The 21,754-nt window shown below is 37.1% G+C and overlaps 1 long non-coding RNA gene across 1 annotated transcript; it reads left to right on the top strand.

The window, feature by feature from the left end:
• Window positions 1-1,436: 1,436 nt before the first annotated feature.
• Window positions 1,437-20,504, top strand: LOC132536753 (uncharacterized). Its single transcript, XR_009548264.1, has 3 exons — window positions 1,437-1,663; window positions 5,718-5,749; window positions 20,427-20,504. It is a non-coding gene; the product is annotated as an uncharacterized LOC132536753 (long non-coding RNA).
• Window positions 20,505-21,754: the final 1,250 nt, after the last annotated feature.

Genomic DNA, 21,754 nt, shown 5'->3' with positions numbered 1-21,754 from the left:
TTGTGTTAATGGGTCACCTAGGCATTTTATTTTCTTTCCTTTCCTTTTTTTTTTTTTTGAACAATATACTAGTGTTTCTTTTTTCTGTACATTTTTACCAATACTTGTGATGTAGACCATTCTCATGAGTTGTTGGGTTGCGTCGCGGGGGAGAGAGAAGAGACCAGGAACTCATGGCGGAGCGGGAACGCAAATCTTTATTCATGCGGATGGCCCAGAATTGGGTGAGAGCACAGCGGTTTAGGCCATGTGGAGCTAGCAAAATGGCCGCCTCCCACTATGCCCACCAGCCCTTCTCCAGGTTGGGTCATGGAAGAGAAAAGAGAGGAGAAGATAGGGAAAGTGGAAACAGGAGAGGCTTTTATGGGAGAATTTCAGAAGTGGCAAGTCGGGACAGGATTGGCTAGGAAAGGAGGCAGAGAGAGGCAAAAGGCATATTGGGAAGGTGGAAGCGTCCTTAGCAACTGTTGCAATGGTTTTAACTGAATTAGCTATACCCTGAGGGGATAGTGGTGGAGATCTTTAAATAACACTTGCATGGAAATACAGTGGTTTGTGGGCCATGCCAATGTTCAACCACATCTGCACGATTTCCCAACAATGAGTGAATCTCAATGTGTTTTTTTTTGTTACTTATTTTTTATTGGGGGATTAATCTTTTACAGTCAACAGTTAACTACAATAGTTTGTACTTGCATAACACTTCCCAGTTTTCCACATAACAATACAACCCCCACTAGGTCATCATGTTCCAGGCCATCATGTTCCAGGACCTGAACCATCCCTAGGCATTATCATTATGCATTTACTTATATCAGGCGCAACAGCATTACTTTAATCTACCAGACATTTGATATTTAGTGTCGTAGCTTTCTTACTGACTTATGGCTTAAATTTGTGCTAGTATAGTCAAGGAGAACATTTGTAGTATACATTGTGCTGAAGAGATACTTTTATTAAGATTCTCAATATTTTTGTGGGTAAACTGGTTTTATTTGCATGGATATCTACATCTTTTTGCTGTTTAAGATTGTGTTTCAATAACAAATTATTTTACTGGGAAAAACAGGTGTGCTTTTTCATAAAAAATGAAGCCTGCCTGGGGTCGGGCAATGGCACAGTGGGTTAAGTGTGCATGGTGTGAAGCACAAGGACCATCCTAAGGATTCCAGTTTGAACCCCCACTCCCCACCTGCAGGGGGGTCGCTTCACAAGTGGTGAAGCAGATCTGAAGGTGTCTTTCTCTCCCCCTTTCTGTCTTCCCCTCCTCTCTTGATTTTCTCTGTCTTACCCAACAACAACGACATCAATAACAACAACAATAATAACCATAACGATAAAACAACAAGGGCAACAAAAGGGGAAAAAATTAGTCTCCAGGAATAGTGGATTCATGGTGTAGGCACTGAGCCCCAGTGATAACCCTAGAGGCAAAAAAAAAAAAAAAAATTAAAACTGCCTACAAGACAACCTGAGAAAATTCTAAAAGCAAGCACCAATATATACTAGTGGATTTTAAAAAAATCTTTCAATTTGATTAATGGTATTATCATTAATTAGATAATTAATTAATTTTAAACTATTTTTTTTTAAATCCGAGCACTCACTCATCAGCTGTGGCTTATGGTGGTGTGGGATTGAACCTGGGGCTTCAGAGCATCAGGTATGACAGTCTGTTTGCATAAGCATTATGCTATCTACCCCTGCCCTTACTGTTAATTTATATAGAATTTTTTTTTAGTGTTCCCAGTTCCTCAGAATAACCTATCAAACTATCATTGTAGTCAGTGGGAACATTCTCTTTTTAGTTTTGGGGAATATGTCACTGAAATTTCTCTTAACCTCCTCTGATTCCCTTCTCCACTCCTCAGCTCCAGTGTTTTCTTTTCCGTGTCATATTAACTATTGAACTTATTTTCCTTATACTGTCCCACACTTTGGATTTGACTGATTATTTTTTGTAATAATCTTTTAATTTGTATCTGTATGCCACCATTTCCTATAAATTCCTACTTATACCTGGAAGATTACTTTGTGTATGTTTCTCCTTTCCTTCCTTCTATCCTTCCATCCATCCATCTTTCCTTCCTTCCTTCCTTCCTTCCTTCCTTCCTTTCCACCTTCCTTTTTTTTTTTTTTTTTTACTAGTGGTTTAATATTGATTTACAGAGTTGTAAGATAATAGGAGTATAATTCCATACAGTTCTTACTACCAGAATTCTGTGTTGCATCCTCTCCACTGGAAACTGTAGTAGTTCTCCCAAGATCCCAGGTATGGGCTGATTCTATCTATTTATATTTATCTATATACTTTTTCACCATTTTTTAATGTTCCTGCCTTCACTTCCTTTTTAAGTCACCTATACACCTACTATTACTTGCAAGTATCCTTCTTTTCCTCTTCTCTCAGAGAAGAAAAACAGTGCCTGGCTTTCTCTGGTGTTTTCCAGTTTCATTTCCCTTTCATTGAAGATATAAAATCAAGACTCCTGGTGACATGTTTCAGAGCCTGGTTGAATGTGGGTACAGAACCTTCAGTTTACATCCTCTATTGTTTGCCCCTCTGGGAGTATGGACCAGATACTGGGGTGCAGAAGGTGGGAGTTCTGGCTTCTGTAATTGTTTTTCTGCCGGACATGAGTATTGGCAGGTTGATCCATACCCCCAGCCTATTTTTGAAGATTGATGACTTTGGACAAAACTACTTCATATGTGGTATTTTATAGCACCTTTATCATACTAGAAGGGGGTTGGGCGGTGGCATAGCGGGTTAAGCGCACATGGTACTAAGTGCAAGGACTGGTGTAAGGATCCTGGTTCGAGCCCCCTGGCTCCCCACCTGCAGGGGAGTCACTTTACAGGTGGTAAAGCAGGTCTGCAGGCGTCTATGTCTCTCTCTCCCCGTCTCTGTCTTCCCCTCCTCTCTTCATTTCTCTCTGTCCTATCCAACAACAAACGACATTAACAATAACAATAATAATCACAACAAGGGCAACAAAAGGGGGAAAAATGGCCTCCAGGAGTAGTGGACTCATTGTGCAGGCATTGAGTCCCAGCAATAACCCTGGAGGCAAAAAAAAAGAAAGGCAGACACACAAACAAGCAAAAACTCCAGTGACTAGAGTTCATCAGAGGTTCAAATGTCAAGCTCTCACTTAATAGTGAACTTAGCAGTTTTAGCATTCATTGACTATTGACACTTAGCTCTATTAGAAGTTGTAAATTATTTTTATTTTCTAAACATGTTTCTACTGTTTTATATGGGCTTTTATGAAGTTGTACCTGGAGTTAACTTGTTTTTCTTTTTTTTAAATTTCTTTATATATATATTTATTTATTTTCCCTTTTTTGTCCTTGTTGTTTTATTGTAGGTATTATTGTTATGGTTGTTGATGTCGTCGTTGGATAGGACAGAGAGAAATGGAGAGAGGAGGGGAAGACAGAGAGGAGGAGAGAAAGATAGACACCTGCAGACCTGCTTCACCAGCTGTGAAGTGACTCCCCTGCAGGTAGGGAGCCAAGGGGCTCAAACTGGAATCCTTACACCAGTCCTCATGCTTTGTGCCACGTGCACTTAACCCGCTGCGCTACCGCCTGACTCCCAACTTGTTTTTCTAAAAATATTTTTTTCTAGAAAATCTGGACAAATGAGAAGAATTTTTAAAATACTGTATTGATTCTTAGAAAAAGGTGCTTTAGCAAACTCCAAGTGTCAACAGTGAGACTCTTTGGCAGTTTTTTTAAAAAGTATTTTTAAGAACTTATCAGTGATTATATATTTGATGCTTTAATGTCCCTATTTTGGTTTGGGTGGTTGGAAAAGGGGCTTCAAGTTGATACCTATGTCTTTTTTTACATAATTCAGTCTTTCATTGCTTCTATTATTGCTGACATAACCTGTGCTGTATTCATCTTGTATATTTTCTTTGCAGACCAGGCATCATGCTGACCTAATAGGAATATATATAGTATAGAGGTTCTGAAACTTTTTGATCTTAAGACCAGTTTTCTCTCAAAAATTATTGGGGAACTCAAGAGCTCTTGTTTATGTGAATTTTATCTTTGGATGTTTTCCACATCAGATATTAAAACAAAAAATTAAATTTTATCAACTTTAGGTAACAAGAATAAAGCATTGTGTACTAACAGAAATGACATCTTTATGAAAAAAAATTTTCAAAGCAAAATTTAGAAGGCTGCATGGAATTGTTTACACTTTTGCAAATCTTTTTCTATTTTTTATAGTAGATAGCTAGGTTTTTACATATGTTCCTATATTCAGTTTGTTGTAATATGTTGTTTTACTTAAAAACACTTATGAGAAATTTGGCCTCAAACAGGTAGGTTGTTAGAAAAAGGAAGACTATTTAAATAGGTTTTTCAAGTATTTATGGATTTTCTACTATGCTATATCAGAAAAGTTGACAGGAGCAATATTTTCTTAAAAGTTTAGTGCAATGAGGGACTTAGGCTATATAAATGAACTTTTTGTACTATAGTACACTGAACTCATGGTCTGTCAATTGATCATTTACCTATATGTAGTTTTTTCACATAAATTTGTCATTTGGAAAATATCAGTTAACTGAATTTTGGAGGAGGTCACTGAAAGGACACGACTGCTCATCCACCTGTGAACTGGACCCAGGCAACCACAGGCTGTTCATCCTCTTCTCCATCTCTGGAGTGTACATTCTGCCCACTGTTCCCACACTGGTATCTGTTTTCATGATGCAACCTTGAGAGAGCAATATGTTGTTGATATCATCTGAAAGGTGTGTCCATTTAAGGCCACTGGATAAAAATTTTAAATTTGGACTGGGGAGATAGTATAGCGGTTATGAAGGCTTTCGTGCCTGAAGCTCTGAGTTCCCATGTTAAATCCCCAGCACTACCATAAGTCAGAGCTGAGTAATGCTGGTAAATTTTAAAATATATACATATATATTAAGTATTTTATTTTATTTATTTATTTGATAGAGACAGAAAAATTGAAACAGGTGGGAGAGAGAGGGGGAGAGTAAGAGAGACAATGGCAGCACTGCTCCACCACTTGTTAAACTTCTCTTCCCTATGGGTGCAGAGTATGGGCTTGAACCCAGGTCATTGTGCATTATTAATACAGCTGGATGTATCACCACCCAGTCCCTTAACAAAAGTTTATTTCATTGTTTTTAATTCTAGTAAGTGGGAGTATAGAACTTCTCGTGTTGCCATATATTGCCTAAGGCAAGCCCCATATGTAAGTCTCCTTGCTTGTTAAAACTGCCACCAATCAATCTGGAGTGGGTTCTTTCTTTTCACAGGCCCCTTCCCCAGTTTGCTTCCTTTTCTTTGATTTCTCTTTGCCCTCTCTCTGTGCAGGACAGTTTGCAAACCAACAGTGAGTTGAGTTACGTAAATCTTGGCAAAATTGACACATTTAATTTTATAGTATGAAAAATATCACACTTTAAATTGTCACAGTTTATCTCATCAGAAAAATTTAAGCATTGAGAAGCTGTCAACCACAAAGTAGAGGACACAATTTTCTAAAATTCTAAATTTCACTCAAATGTCTGAATTTTATTATGACACAAATATTGTCAGACATTTTCATCAGATATTCAAGTCTGCATAGCTACTGTTTGCCAGTTGTTCTTTTGAGTAAAAATGGTGTTCCATGAAAATGCACAATTTCAGTTTGTAACTGACCCTCACATCTGCTTTTTCTGCAGGCAACCATTCTACCTCAATATACAGCAGAAAGGTGTTGTATGTATTTCTCATTTCTTCACTAGAATGTTGAAGACATATACAGAAAGGTTGAGAATATACTAAATTAATTTTCACTATAGTATCAGTTCAATTTGGCTTAGTTAGATCTCTTTCTCTGGTTTTTGAAGTATAAATTTAGGCTGTGGTTTGAGATCTTTGTTTTTATTTCAAGTAGGCATGTATTACTATAAACTTTCCCCTTATAATTGCCTTTACTGCACCCTAAATTTTGGTATATTGTGTTTTCACTTTTGTTTGTTTCAGGATATTTTTTTTACAAGTTGTTTGAACCACTGGTTTTCAGGAATGTGTTAATATTCACACATTTGTGAATTTTTCAGTCTTTCTCTTATAACTGATTTATCAGTTCACTCCATAGTGGTTGGAAAAGATACTTGTTATGATTTTTAACTTTACAGTTTGTTAATATTTCCTTTGTAATCTAACATATTATCTGTCCCAGAGACTATTTACTTGAGAAGAAAATATATGTATTCTGCTGCGTTGGGATGGAATGTTCTATTACATTTGTCTTTTAGGTCCATTTGGTCTAAAGTAAAGTTTACATTCAGTTTTTTTCTGTCTGGATTATATGTTTGTTGTGAAAATGGGACATTGGTATCCTTTACTATTTTGTACTGTTTATTTTTCTTTCAGATCTTTTTTTCCTTTCCTTTTTTTCTGGTTCAGATCTTTTATTATTTGTCAACTATATTTAGGAACTATGAGGTTGGATATGGGTATGTATCTATTATATCCTCTTGATGAATTACTTCCTTTATCACTATATAATGACCCTCTTCTCTCTAGCTAGTTATTTTAAGTAAAAAAAAATTATGGTACAAGCATAGCTATTCTTCCTCTTTATTTATTTTTTTTTGAAATATATATTTCTTTTTTAAAATTTTTAAATTTTTTATTTAAGAAAGGATTAATTAACAAAACCATAGGGTAGGAGGGGTAAAATTCCACACAATTCCCACCACTCAATCTCCATATCCCACCCCCTCCCCTGATAGCTTTCCCATTCTCTATCCCTCTGGGAACATGGGCATTGACTGGTTGATCCGTACTCCCAGTCTGCCTCTCTCTTTCCCTAGTAGGATGGATCTCTGGGGAAGCTGAGCTCCAGGACATATTGGTGGGGTCTTCAGTCCAGGGAAGCCTGGCTGGCATCCTGATGACATCTGGAACCTGGTGGCTGAAAAGAGAGTTAATATACAAAGCCAAACAAATTGTTGAGCATTCATGGACCCAAAGCTTGGAATAGTGGAGAGGAAGTGTTAGGGGGGTACTCACTGCAAACTCTAGTGTACTTCTGCTTTCAGGTATATATTTTGCAGTAGTTTACGGATACGTGTGAACATATGCTCTCTCTCACAGAAACTGGTGTATATCTAGGTTTTGGGACTTTGTTAGAAAGTGAGCCACCTGGGATGGAATTAGAGTATACTATAAAAGGAAAGGTCTCATCCGAGTAATGAAGCTGAAGGGTTGTCATTCCACACGTGAAGTCTCTGGACACAGTCTGAAGTGAAGCATGTTGAGGTGGCAATCGTTGCGTTGGTTAGGTTGTGATCGGCAGATGCAATATTATTTGATATGGATTTGGAGAGGCATACAGGAAAGTGGGCCCTATCCAATGGTTCCAGGACTGAGGGAAGTAGAGGCTCTATAGTGGAGATGTGAGGTTCCTGCTGTCTTAGGGTTCAAAAAGACAATCGATAGTTAATGTTATCATCATATTATTTGGTAATTGGGTTAACTTTGAAAAGTCCTTTTGTTAGGGTTTGCTGTATAGTACCGAGTATCTTGTATATAGCTGTGCTATTGGTTGCTTCTGATCTACTTGGTCTAGGCTTTTGAGAGAGTCTGCATATCAATTACACAGCCTATATATTAAAAAGATTCAGTTTGTATTTTGAAAAACTTCGAGACATACAATTAATTTTCCCCCTCTCGTATTAATTAACTAGTGATTTATATGACTACATTTTACTAGAAGTATACATAAACACCATTCCCACCACCAAAAGACTGTGACCCATCCCTCCCACCCACTCCCACCCCCCACTGGCCCAGGAAGCTGCATGTCTACCCCTCACCACAGGGTTTTTACTTTGGTGCCCTACTTACAGTTTGGTCAGGTCCTGCTTTTAGTTTCCCTTTCAGATCTTCTTACTCAACTTCTGTTAATTAGTGGGATCATCCCATACTCATCTTTATATTTCTGACTTAGCTCACTTAACATAATTCCTTCTAGCTCTGTCCAAGATGGGTCAGAGAAGGTGGGTTCATTGTTCTTGATAGCTGCATAGTATTCCATTGTGTATATATACCACAGCTGCATAGTATTCCATTGTGTATATATACCACAGCTTTCTCAGCCACTCATCTGTTGTTGGGCACCTGGGTTGCTTCCAGGTTTTAGCTATTATGAATTGTGCTGCTATGTACACACCTCTTTTTGGTTGGGTGTTATGGAGTCCTTGGGGTATAACCCCAGGAGAGGAATTACTGGATCATATGGAAGGTCCATGTCTAGCCTTCTGAGAGTTTTCCAGACTGCTCTCCACAGAGGCTGGACCAATTTACATTCCCACCAGCAATGTAAAAGGGTTCCTCTGTCCCCACATCCTCTCCAGCATTTGTTGCTGCTGTCCTTTTTGATGTATGACATTCTTACAGGAGTGAGGTGGTATCTTAGTGTTGAAATATATATTTCTGTCTCTCTACCTTGAGGGGTTTGGTGCCTACACCACAATCCATTGCTCCTAGTAGCCATTTTCACTTTCTGTCTTTCTATTTTATTTGATAGGACAGAAAAAATTGAGAGGGAAGGGGAAATAGAGAGGGATAAAGAAAAAGAGACAACTGTAGACCTGCTTCATGGCTTGTGAAGTATCCCCATTGCATGTGGGTAGCAGGGGCTTGAACCCAGGTCCTTGCTTAGGGCAACAGTGTGCTCAACTGTCTGTGCTACTGCTCATCCCATGCCTTTGTGTTTCATTACAGCTTATATCAGTCAGTTGTTGGTAGTATGGAATTGGTCTTGTGGCTTTTTTTTTTAATTGTTTTTTAATTAATTCTGTGCCTTTGCTTGGGTAATCTAATCTACTTACTATTTTTTTTATAATGACTGTTGGTAGGTAAGGACTTAGTAATGTATCTTCTTGCTTTCTGCATTTTTGTTATGTTTTCTGGATTTTTGTAGTGTTCTCATTTTCTTTTCTTTCTTTCTTTCTTGCTCCGTGAATTGGTAATTTTCTGTAGTTGAATGCTTTAGTTTTCTTCTCTACCTTTTGCATATCTACTATAGATTTGTTTTTTGTAGTTATTACAAAGCTTACATAAATACTCTATAGGTAGAGCAATCTATTTTAAGCTGATGACTTAATTACACACAAACTCTTCTCTGTTATCCAAGTAATCTATCAGCCTGGCCTTTAACCAAAGGCCTTTAAGCCTTTGTTATTAGAATTGAGGATTATCATACCCTTATATCACAGTGCTGGAATATTCAGAGTTTATGTATTCTGTTCAACACAGTTGATATTTTCATATTACTAATTGGCATCATTTTGTTTTAATTTAATGAACTCCTTTTAGCACTCTTTATAAGGAGGTCTGATGGTACTATGCTCCTTCAGCTTTTATTTATCTGGAAAAAATAAGATAGTAAGAAAAAGCTCAAATAAGCAACTCGATTACAGACCTTAAAAACATAGAAGAAGAACAAAGAAATTCTAAAGTAACCAGAATGACTGAAATAATTAATATTAGGTCAGAAATAAATAACATTCAAATTAAGAGAACCATACAAAAGATCAGTGAAGCTAAATGTTGGTCTTTCGAAAGGGTAAATAAAATTGACAAACCCTTGGCCAGATGCAGTAAAAAAAAAAAAAGGGGGTGGTGGTGGTGGTGGATGGGTGTGAAAGACTCAAATAAATAGTATTGTAAATGAAAGAGGAGGTATCACAACAGACACCGCAGAAATCCAAAGTATCATGCAGTGCTTCTATAAACAATGATATGCCACTAAGCTAGAGAACTTGGAAGAAATGGAAGAGTTCCTAAAAACATATAACTTTCCAAAACTGAAACAAGAGGAACTTGAAAATATGACCAGGTCAAGCACAGCCAAAGAAATTGAAACAGTTATCAAGAATGTTCCCAACAATAAATGTCTAGAGCCAGATGGTTTTACAAATGAATTCTTCAAAACCTTCAAGGAAGAGTTAGTACCTCTACACTTTAAGCCTTTCCAAAATATTGTAGACACAAGACTACTCCTACCTTCTATGAAGCAAATATCACCCTGCTACCAAAATTAGGCAGATACAACAACAATAACAAACAAATAAACATACAAACAAAAAAGCCTACAGACCATCTTGGAATATAGATACTAAAATATGGAACAAAACTCTAGCCAACTGGATACAGCAGTATATTAAAAAGATTGTACATTACAACCAAGTGAGATTTATCCCAGGGATGCAAGGCTGGTTCAATATAAGTAAATCGTGTGTGTGTGTGTGTGTGTGTGTGTGTGTGTGTGTATGCTAAGTTTACTGCATTCTTTATGTATCTTGGTTATTTGCCCTTTGTGTGTGTGTGTGTGTGTGTGTGTGTGTGTGTATGCTAAGTTTACTGCATTCTTTATGTATTTTGGTTATTTGCCCTTTGTGTGTGTGTGTGTGTGTGTGTGTGTGTGTGTATGCTAAGTTTACTGCATTCTTTATGTATTTTGGTTATTTGCCCTTTATCTGACATACAGTATATAAGGATTTCCTATTTTGTAGGGTGCCTTTCTGTTTTGGTGATGGTTCCCTTTGCTGTGGAGTTTACTATTTTATTATCTCGTCTTCTTTGTATTTTATCATTTTCTATAATAAAAAAACTTTTAGGAAGATAGATAATTAGAATTTTTATTTCTTAAAGCTCGTAAGGTAAGTACCCTACAGTTTAAACTAGAAAAGATGAATTTCTTGTGGCAGATCAAATGCCAGGTTGCCACACCTAGAACATTCACTCTTGAAAACTTCTTGTGATTTAATTTATTCAGGAAACCAGGTAATCTGTGATGGTGGGTGCACAGAGGGAAAAAAAAAAGAGGTGAACTCTCCTAATTCAGTGAATTTAAGTCCTGCCCACCCAAAATGGATTAGGAGGAGGGAATGAACCTTAAAGATTTTAGTCTTACTAAACCTAAATCAGCTCAATGAAAGGAAGAGTCCTAAGAAAGCATCCCTCACAGTATAGGCTTAGGGGAGGGGAAGAGCAGTGTCTATTCTATGCAAAAGCACCTTCAAAGAGATACAGTTTGCTTTCTCTGCCTTTTATACAGGTTCTCACAGTCCCTCCATCTTTCCTGTTCATAATATGGAAGGATGAATGCCTTGGGAAGGCAGATCAGGCTATATGCTCCATGGGGGTAAGGAATATTTTAAACAGTAAATGGGGGGACTGAGCTGTAGTTCATCTGGTTAAGTGTATAGAGCACCATGCTCAAGGACCTGGTTTGATCTCCACTCCTCAACTGCAGAAGGGATGCTTCATGAGCAGTGAAGTAGGTATTGCAGGTTCTCGCTGTCTATTTCACTCTCTATCTCCCCTCCCTTCTCAATTTCTTTTTGTCCTGTCAAATAAAACAGAAAGGGAAAAAATGGGAAAAAAAGGCTGCTGAGAGCAGAGATTGGTTGTGCTGGCACCAAGCCCCAGCAATAAACCTGGTAACAATAAAAATAAAATAAAAAAGTGAGTAGTACATCTATTACTTTTACTAGCACATAAAAGACATTGAATAAATATTGGATGAAGAAATTCTCATTTATTGCTTTCCACATAGAAGAAGCCCAATAAATATTGTATTTGTTGGGTTGAATTCTTAGTGACAGAGTTGAAAAGAGGATTGAGAATTGTGCCTGTTTGGTGTTGAACCTCTTCAAAGCCTCTGATAGATGTCCAGATGAGAAAAATTAACCAGTGTGCTATCTATGAACAGGAGTGTGAAATAAAAAATGAAGTGCAACTTCTTCATTTAAAACTGAAAGAATAATATACATATATGTCACCTTTCTTTCAAGTATTTCCATGGAAACTATTAGAGAGTTATTCTCTCCTCCCCTTTCAATGTACACATGATAGAATTTTGCAAAGAAATCAGAAGATAAAAAGTTGGAAAGCCAGGTACCTTTAAATAAACAAGTGTAATTAATCATAGTGTTGCTTATTTTGATGAGCATGCAAGAGTGACAAGTCAATAATAAATCTCCAACTCATACAGGGAAGGTGGAAAAGGAAGTGCTGTGGTTTAATTTACATCTTTGGAAGACATGAAGATTTAATAATCTCCCCGCCTCATACATCAAGCTAGTACCCCTGAGGCAGAAAAGCAAAGCATTTTTAACTGTTAACCAGAGAAGCAATAAAACCTTATTTCAGGTCCCCAATATATTGAGTTTCTGGTGGTCTCAATGGATCCCTGGTATGTGTGATTTATTCACATTCTAAAGAACACGCAGGGTCCCTGGGAAGCTTGGCGCCAAGAATGGACATGCTTGGAATGCCCTGTAAATTGCTAAGCTAGTAAAAAAATTCTGGAGAGGGCAATGACTGATTTTATCTTAAATCTACCTACTGATATTTCACCATCTATATTTATTACAGATTATGGACTATAAACATACATGATTTTGAAATTCAATTCTAAAATGTTTGCTTTTATGTAATACTGTTCTTGAAAGATTAAAGTTGCTTTACAGTATCTACTTTTATTTTTTGCCACCAGGATTATTGCTAGATCTGTGCTTGCATGACTCTACCATTTCTTACCTGCAGCTATTTTTTCTTTTTTAATATTTGTTAATTTATTCCCTTTTGTTGCCCTTGTTGTTTTACTGTTGTAGTTATTGATGTCATTGTTGGACAGGGCAGAGAGAAATGTAGAGTGGAGGGGGAGAAGAAGACACCAGCAAACCTGCTTCACCACTTGTGAAGTGACTCCCCTGCAGGTGGGGAGACTCGTTGTTGTTGGATAGGACAGAGAGAAATGGAGAGAGGAGGGGAAGACAGAGAGGGAGAGAGAAAGATAGACACCTGCAGACCTGCTTCACTGCCTATGAAGTGACTCCCCTGCAGGTGGTGAGCCGGGGACTTGAACCCGGGTCCTTACGCCAGTCCTTGCGCTGGTCCTTATGCTTTGCACCACGTGTGCTTAACCCGCTGCGCTACCGTCTGGCCCCCTATTTATTTATTTTAAGGCGCTAGCAGGAATCTGTTTCCTTGACTTTCCCAGCTTTTAGAGACCTCTGCATTCCTTGGTTCCCTGAATCACTTCAGTTATTGCATTGGTTGTCACTATTCAATATGTTCTTCTGATTTCCTCATATAAGAATTTTTGTGACTATGTTGATCTCACATGTATAATCCATGATAATCTCCCCATCTCATAATTCTTTCATTCTCTCTCTTCCTTTCTTTCTTTCCTTCCTTCCTTCTTTCTCTCTCTCTTTCTTAGTGATTTAATATTGATTTACAAAATTATAAGATAACAGGGGCATAACTCCGTATTGTTCCCATCACCAGAGTTCTGTGTCCCTATTTTCTCCATTGGAAACTGCAGTAGTTCTTCTAAGTTCACAAATATGGATTGACTATTATGTATATATCTGCTCATTTTTTCCCGTATGATCCTGCCTTCTCTTCCTTTCTAAATCACACCTACACCTATTGCTACTTCAGGGTGTCCTTCCTTTTTTTCCCTCTTTTTTCTCCAAGTCCTGATGGAAATAGAATTCAGAGTCTTCTGGTCATCTTCCCTTAACATTTCTCCCTCTCTGAAGATATGAACCAAAAAATTTTAGGGGTTGCAGAAGGTGGGAGTTCTAGGTTGTTTAATTGCTTCTCCACTGGACATGGATGTGGATGTTAGTAAGTTGATCCATACCCCCAGTATGTTTCTATCCTTCCCTAGTGGGCTAGGGCTCCGGAGAGGTGAAGTTCCAGGACACATGGGTGAGGTCATCTGCCCAGGGAGTTCAGAATGGAATCAGAGTAACATCCACAACTTGGTAGTTGAAAGGCAGTAAGATATAAAGCAGGACTAAATGTTTAATAAACTGAAACCAAAAAGTAGGAATAAAGCAGATGAGAATAGGGAGCTTAGGGTAGAAAGAAGCTAGGAAGTTTATTTTTGTTATATTCCTAGGAGCTAGGACTTTAGTTATTTTTGCTTGAGCTTGATAACTAACATGCAGGTGGACTAAAAATATTGTCTGGGAAAATTATGTCAGAATTGAGAATATAATCTGAAAGCTAGATTAGGGAAGAGAATAGTTACCAAACTTGAAGAAAATATATAAATACAATTAACTATTTATCACATCAGTCTGACCCAGGGCCCATGTATATTTATATTTATCAGAGAAGCTATGTATAATCTTTGAGTCTCTGACAGTCTGAGCTCACAGTCTATGGTCATAGTTGGGAATATTCTGGGCTACACTAATTTTAGGACTAGGCTTCCTTGAGTGACAGAGTAGGATGACTCAGACTCCTTTCAGAGAATTACCATTGCTACTTCATAATGAGAGTATGGTCCCAAAGAAGCCCACAAGAGGACTTATACATCTCATAAACTTTAATTTAACCATATCCATATAAGATAACATTCATAGGCTCCATTTAGGGGATGTGAACATCTTTGTGGGAATATTATTCAGCATAGAATTTGGCACTGGACAGCTGTGCCACTCTCTAAATTAATAAGACTACTTAAAATGTTTATTAATAAAAGAAAAAGAAAAAAACTAGAGTATCATTCTGATAGATTCCCTATAGGGATGAAATTTGGGTATACTGGACCACTTTTCCAGTCACATGGACAACTAGGTTTTTTAATCTTTCTGAGTTTTAGTCTTACATATAAGATGGAGTAAATAATACCTAGGGGGTTGTATAAAGATTAGATGCCTAAACACGATTAGCACCATGTCTGATACATATTGATAGTTCAATGAACGAGAAATTCATCAATTGATGCCCTTTTTTTTTTTTTTCAGTGATGAGGGTAGATGTACTTGTGATATAGGAATTTGACTTTGAATGCACTCTTTTGTAATTTGGGTCATGCATTTTTAGAAGGAATGTCAGAGTTAAAGCTGTGCTTTCCCTTTAAATCTTATTGCCAAGTGATATATGATTTTTATTTCCCCCATTACTAATGATGTTCATTTTGATTATTTGATTAAGGAGTGATCTGTTGAACTCCTCTTTGTAAGTAATAAACATTTTATGAGGTACTTTGAAAATATTTAACTATCTTGTTCTTCATCAAACATTTATTTTATTCATTTATTTATATCAACAGACTCCTGGATTCTCATTTTATTCAAGGAACTATAATCTGATACTATTAATATCATTATTTATTTTGATGTTCACACATCTCAGATTACAGATGCATGAACCCATTATTCTGGACTTTGTGTCTCTTTGGCGTGTCACATCACTCTTTGAGTACTTCCTTACTTTTTGGAAGAAGATGTCTATCCCAAATACATCTCATACTTTCCTTACTATAACTTTTGCATCAGCCATTTCCCCCTTACTCCTTTTAGTAGGTAATAGTATCTAAGAAACAAAATCAGAAGTTATTGTTATAGGGTATTTATGCTCTTAATCCCTCCCACTTTCTCAATAGACAGAGCTAGGGAATGTATATAGCTGAGACATATGACTAGTTCCGTGAATGAGAATGTATTGTATATAGTGTACATGTGTGATACAGTGTGTAGGTCTTGTTTGTGTTTGGATTTAAATGAACCAATTGTAGGAAGATATTTCGGGAAAATTTTATAGAAACTGGGATTATGTGATATCAAGTATTTGTCCGTTGTGTTATGTGAGTTAAAGACATTGTGATTATATTTTAAAAAAAAAAACTTCAGAGAGTCAGGTGGTAGCACAGTGGGTTAAGTGCACATGGTGCAAAGCACAAGGACTGGTATAAGGATCCCGGTTCAAGCCCCCAGCTCCCCTCCTGCAGCGGGGTTGCTTCACAAGAGGTGAAGTAGGTCTGCAGGTGTTTGTCTTTCTCTCCCCCTCTCTGTCTTCCCCTTCTCTCTCCATTTCTCTCTGTCCTATCCAACAATAACGACATCAATAACAAAAAACAAAAACAATGAAAAAAAGAACAAGGGCACCAAAAGGGAATAAATAAATAAATATTAAAAAACATTAAAAAAAACTTTAACATGATGTTCTCACTCATAGGTGAGATTTAAGAAACAAGAACATAAGGGAAAACACAGAGCAAAACTGGGACTGGATTTTCTGTTTTGCATCAAAGCAAAGGACTCTGGGGAAGGAGGGCATTATAGGGGACCTTTGGGGTCCTGGTGCATGATGGTGGAGAAAAGGACCTAGAATGGAGGTGAAAGTGTTTTGCAGACACCTATCATGATGAGATGAGAAATTTTACCCACATATAAACAACTATACTGTAAACCATTAACTCCCTCCCATAAAATGATTTTAAAAATTCTTATCTGAAAGAAACAAAAGAAATATTTATAAATGAATTCTATTTTCAAGATTAAGAGACTAAATGATGAATAAAAATAACACATAATTTAATATATGTATGTTCATATTCTTATATACATAAATATAGTTAAATTAAAGCTTTGTATGTAAGTAGGTGCAATCTCAGTCCTTTATATCCAATTTCTTGAGTACATGTGACCCCAAAGCTCCCCGCTAAGTAAATTTGTATCAGAAGTTCCATTCTATAGGCTCCAGAAGGGTTTTGGCTATGCCTGGAGAAAACTTGTCCCTGACTTCCAGTTTGGTGCATGGTATACATACTGTTCTAGAGATAAAACCAGTAACTTGAGATGTCATAATGTATTCTTGGCTTTGGTTCCATTGTTTTGTGACATTAGAAGAGTATTTAAGATCAAATGCAAAACTGATCTTCCATGATCCTCTGAACTGTTGCTGGTATGACAGAAGAGTCTCTAGAGACGTAATGCACGTCTTTCCCTCACTGGCTAGGGGAACTGACCTCCAGCCCCCACAGACTGATCCCTCGGTGCAGCCATCATCCCTGGTGCACCTTACCATCCTGAGCAGCCGCAATAGCATTGTAGTAAAACATAAGCCATTAATTAATTTCTTTGTTATTGGAGCTTTCAAGAGCTTGTGACTTAGTTAATGAAGTGGAAGTGGCATGACTCTTGACTGCTAACATTTCCCAACATATGGATGCCCTTTACCCAATCAGTGACCCACAGGGAGCTCCTAGAGCCAGAAGAAGGAGTGAGAGTATTAGGAGGTAGCAAAACAAATGGTCTTTGTCTCCATAGCCTGATAGTGGCTTCACTGTGGAATGCTTATCTGAATGCCAGTGAGCTAGAGAGTCTCTTTAGCTATAAAGAAAAGAAAATTCTATACTTGGAATATTTATAACTCATGATAGAATATTGTGGTTTAGATCCACTTCTCTAGTGGAATACTTTAACTAATACTAATAAGAAGTGTTGAACTATGCAAAATTGTCCAGAGGCCCAACTCTTGCTAAAGCTGAAAAACCCTTGGAAATCGTCAGCTTCACACTTAATTACCACATCCTTTGGCTATTTCTCTGTTGCTGCTTTTCTCTCCTCCCCTGTGATTTTCCCTTCTTGTTGCCAAACATATTTCTTTTCCAGACACGTCTGTTTTCAGACTACATCTACAGTTCCCATTTCCTTCCCAAAGTACTCCTGCTTTGGTGCTTGTCTTCTCCTTAATGCATTGCTTTTACTATGTTCCCGTGTGGACTGCTGGAAGGAAGACTGTAGCTGACCCAATTAAAATACAACTAGGAACCCACTAGAGACATTCTTTCTGGACTTGGGTATGGGCTTTATGTTTCTGTAACACCTACCATCTTAGGGTCTTCGGAGCCCATGTATTGGTTTGGGACATGTTTTTAAATATCAATTTTTGATTATTATGATTCTTTTTTTTTAAAAAAAGTCTAGAGTATGAAAGGAAAAAGTGAAGGCAACTCTTTCCAACACTGGTCAGCATTCTCCATGGGACACCAACTTCTCAGTCACACACAGTGGCCTATTATCAACAGTATGACCTTTCTCCTAGTCTTTTTGTTATGCAGGTATCAGAATATGTATATGAATATATAGGCATTTAAAACATAAATCATACTATATATGCAATTTGATTGTTATCATCTTATATAATTATTACAGGTACTTCTCATGACAGTGTACATACATTTTTCACTATATTTAACAACTGATATTCACAGTATGGGTATAGTATAAATTACCTAATTCATCACTGATGTAGTTGTTTTCTATTTTTTCTTATTTCCATTCACTAATGTATTCATCTGTCTTTGTACAATTACATCTGTAGGACAGTTGGAATGCTATGGCAAGTGTAAATACATTTTATAAACATTGTGAAGAGGTTATCTAAAGGTAAGGTGGGAGTAGACAGCATAATGGTTATGCAGAGACTCTTATGGTAAACTCCAAAGTCCCAGGTTTAATCCCCATGTATCAGCATAAAACAATTGGGCAGTTCTCTGGTAAAAATAACAATAATAATAATTAAATAAATAAATAACTGATACTCCCCTAACCTTTACACTGAATCACTAACAGAAGTACATTTCTTATTTCAATTACAGACATAATAAAATAAATGTAAAATATTTTACAAAGTATTTTAATTTGATTCATTTAACACAGTATTGTTTTTTTAAAAATATTTTTATTTATTCCCTTTGTTGCCCTTGTTTTATTGTTGTAGTTATTATTGTTGTTGTTATTGGATAGGACAGAGAGAAATGGAGAGAGGAGGGGAAGACAGAGAGGGGGAGAGAAAGATAGACACCTGCAGACCTGCTTCACCAGCTGTGAAGCGACTCCCCTGCAGGTGAGGAGCTGGGGCTTGAACCCGGATCCTTAAACTGGTCCTTGCGCTTCGCGCCATGTGCACTTAACCTGCTGTGCTACCTCCCAACTCCCCTTAACACAGATATTGTATAGGAAGGTAATATTATCTCAAGACAATGCACTTGGAAGTGGCAGAGCTGAGCCCAGGATTCCACATCACTACTGGCTTCTTGTGGGAGAGAACTAAACTTTATGATTGAGCATAGGATTGGAGACAGAGGAGTGTGACAGGGATATAGGTCAGTTAACTTCATCCTAGTGTGACACACTCATGACATACAGATATTGATATCCCTCTTTCCTTCATGTCCCAGATCCTTCAGGTCCCAGATGACCTTATATGTTCTTAACATTAAATGTCATCTATATGTCAGAGACTCCCAAACTTTCCAGCCTGGAATTTTCTCATTAACAAATCCTGTATCAAACTTTCAGTTTTATTCCTAAACCTACTTTGCCTACAACCTTTGCCATCTCAGGTAGTTAGTTACTAGTTCATCTTTCTAGTCATTAAGCCCGAATATTTGACTCTCCCCATGCCTCACATTCACAGTTAATGTGATCATTACCCTATTTCCAGTATCTGCCAGGTTATGAATTGAAATCTTGTTCTAAAACACAGCTAGATTATGCTGCTTTATTATAATCCTGTTAGCTCAGAAATGTAATTTTGATTCGATGCTCAGAATTTGTACTTTAATTAAGAGGTTCATGGACTGAATGTTTAAAGTTGAGATCATATTCTTAATAATTTTATCTCTATTGCTTTCTAAAACTAAAAAAATTATATCTGAGTAAAACTTATTGAAAAATAATTTAGTTTTAGTTGCAGTAATTGTGTCTCAGGAATTTGAAAATAGGCATCTATTCTAGATTAGTTTTTTTCATATTGTATGTATATGTGCGCAGGGAAGAAAAGTGGGGGCTAGCAGAAATAGCAGAAGGGAGATACTTATTTTACTTTAAAAAAAGATTTATTTATTAGAAGGAAGAGGAGGGAAGAACTAGAGCATCACTCTGACACATAACAATGCAAGGCATCAAACTCAAGACCTCATGTTCAATGCCTTATCCATTGTGCCAATTTCCAGATCACTTTACTTCTATACTTCATTAAAAAAAAAAAAAAAAGGACCAGGATGAATGGCTTCTAGTGAAAATATAGTTTATTCCATGAGTTTGAACAGGAACTGAAGCAAAATTATAACTCTTCCTTGACACACAAAGAAAAGCAAGTTGGTGAGTAAGTTATGTTGAAATTACTGATCAGAAGTGGGTTTAACCTATGAGGAGGCAGTTTAATTGATGTTAGCATATACTTTTTGTATGTGTCTGTTCATATGTTTGTTTATGGGAAGTTGGCATACTCAGAAATGATTGAAAACTAATTGCTATTTAATTTATAATTCACTTGTCAACTGGGCCCTCCTTAGTCCTAGGAGATTTAGGTAAACCTTCTTCAAACCCTCAATTTTACAGCTTAACTTGAATTTTCTTGGGACAAAGCAAGTTTTGGAATGAAAGGTAGCAAGTGCTAACATTGGATATGTCCTACATAAATAGTTGTGTATTAGTTACTCTAAGATTGTAAAGGCCCTTACCACATCTTTGGCTTTTTTTTTTTTCAAATCACTTAATTTTTAATTCTACCCTTCTAATTCTTGTAATCAGTTTTTCTTAATTCCACCTCAGATTGACCTGCTTGCAAATTTCAGTTCTTCATAGATTTCCACAAAAGATTCATTTGTTCTCACTTTGCATACAATCAGGTAAGCAGTTTTCCTGAACAGTTAAGGAGCCATATATTCCAATGAGTTAACATAAACTCTTATCTTTGACTTCTGAGTTTCTCTCTTTCTTTTGCCTTCAACTTTTGTTGTGACCAACAAATTTGTTTTCTTTTTTCTTTAAATATTTTTATTTATTTATTATTGGATAGAGACAGAAATTTAGAGGAGAGAGGGAGCTAGATGGGGGAGAGACACCTGCAGCACTGCTTCACTACTCATAAAGCTTCCCCCTGCAGATGGGAATCAGGGGCTTAAATCTAGGTCCTTGTGCACTGTACAGTGTGTACTTAACCTGGTACATCACTGCCTGGCCCCCCAAATATGTTTTCTTGTCTTAGAATATTTCTGTTTCTCCACAGGAGGAGCCACTAGCCCAGCCGGACCTTAAAATATTTCTGTTTCTCAAGACCCACGGTGACTTTATTCCATTCAACTGTACCTAGAAATTTCCTCAACAAAGTTTCAGTTGAGTGAAATTCTTAACTAACCTACTTACCTAGAGATTAAAATTATATCTTTTATGTTACAAATTAAAGACTATTTTGTGCAATAATGAATACAAATTTTGGACTAAAATTTGACCTTTTCAGGGTATTATTAAGCTTGTCTCTCTTTCCCAAGATCTTACAAGATGCAGCTCCACCTCCAGCGACACATGCCATTTTAAAATCTTTTCTCCCAGCATTTTCCAGAAAGGGTTAAACTGAGGGTAGAGTTTAATTGTCTTCATGTTTTAGGAACACTGTGGAATTTTCCTTGGAGATATGTGGCTTGATGCATTAGCAATTCCTCCAGGATACTGGCTTTGCAAGCCAAAGTGTGCGTGCATCTTAAAAACCAAGTGATGCATCTTTCCTAACAGAAAGCATTAAAGATTCAGGTTCGACTTACACAGAGGCTGTAATAATAAGAAAGTTGTCAAAACTATTCATCAGGAAGAAGCTAGCAGTAGGCTGTCATATGGACAAGACTCTGGGTTATCTACAGCTTCTAACAGACACATCTCAGCAAGGGTGGAAACCTGCTGATGGTGGAAGACAGAAGTCTCTATTTCATTTCAGTTCCTAAGATTCAGCAGGTCTGGACCCTGGGAGAATCACAAAGTATTATTTATTTAGTCATAGGAAGGAGACATGGGGAAAGGCTCTATGAGAGATAAAAGGTTGGACCAACTGAGCCTAGCAGTTTTAGAATCTTCCAGAAGTCTCTACCCATATCTGCACTTGTTGT

The sequence above is a fragment of the Erinaceus europaeus genome, chromosome 2 (genome assembly GCF_950295315.1).
Source record: "Erinaceus europaeus chromosome 2, mEriEur2.1, whole genome shotgun sequence".
In the NCBI taxonomy this organism is placed as follows: domain Eukaryota; kingdom Metazoa; phylum Chordata; class Mammalia; order Eulipotyphla; family Erinaceidae; genus Erinaceus; species Erinaceus europaeus.
Note: the sequence above shows the minus strand (reverse complement) of the source record. Positions and strands in the feature narration are given on the sequence as shown.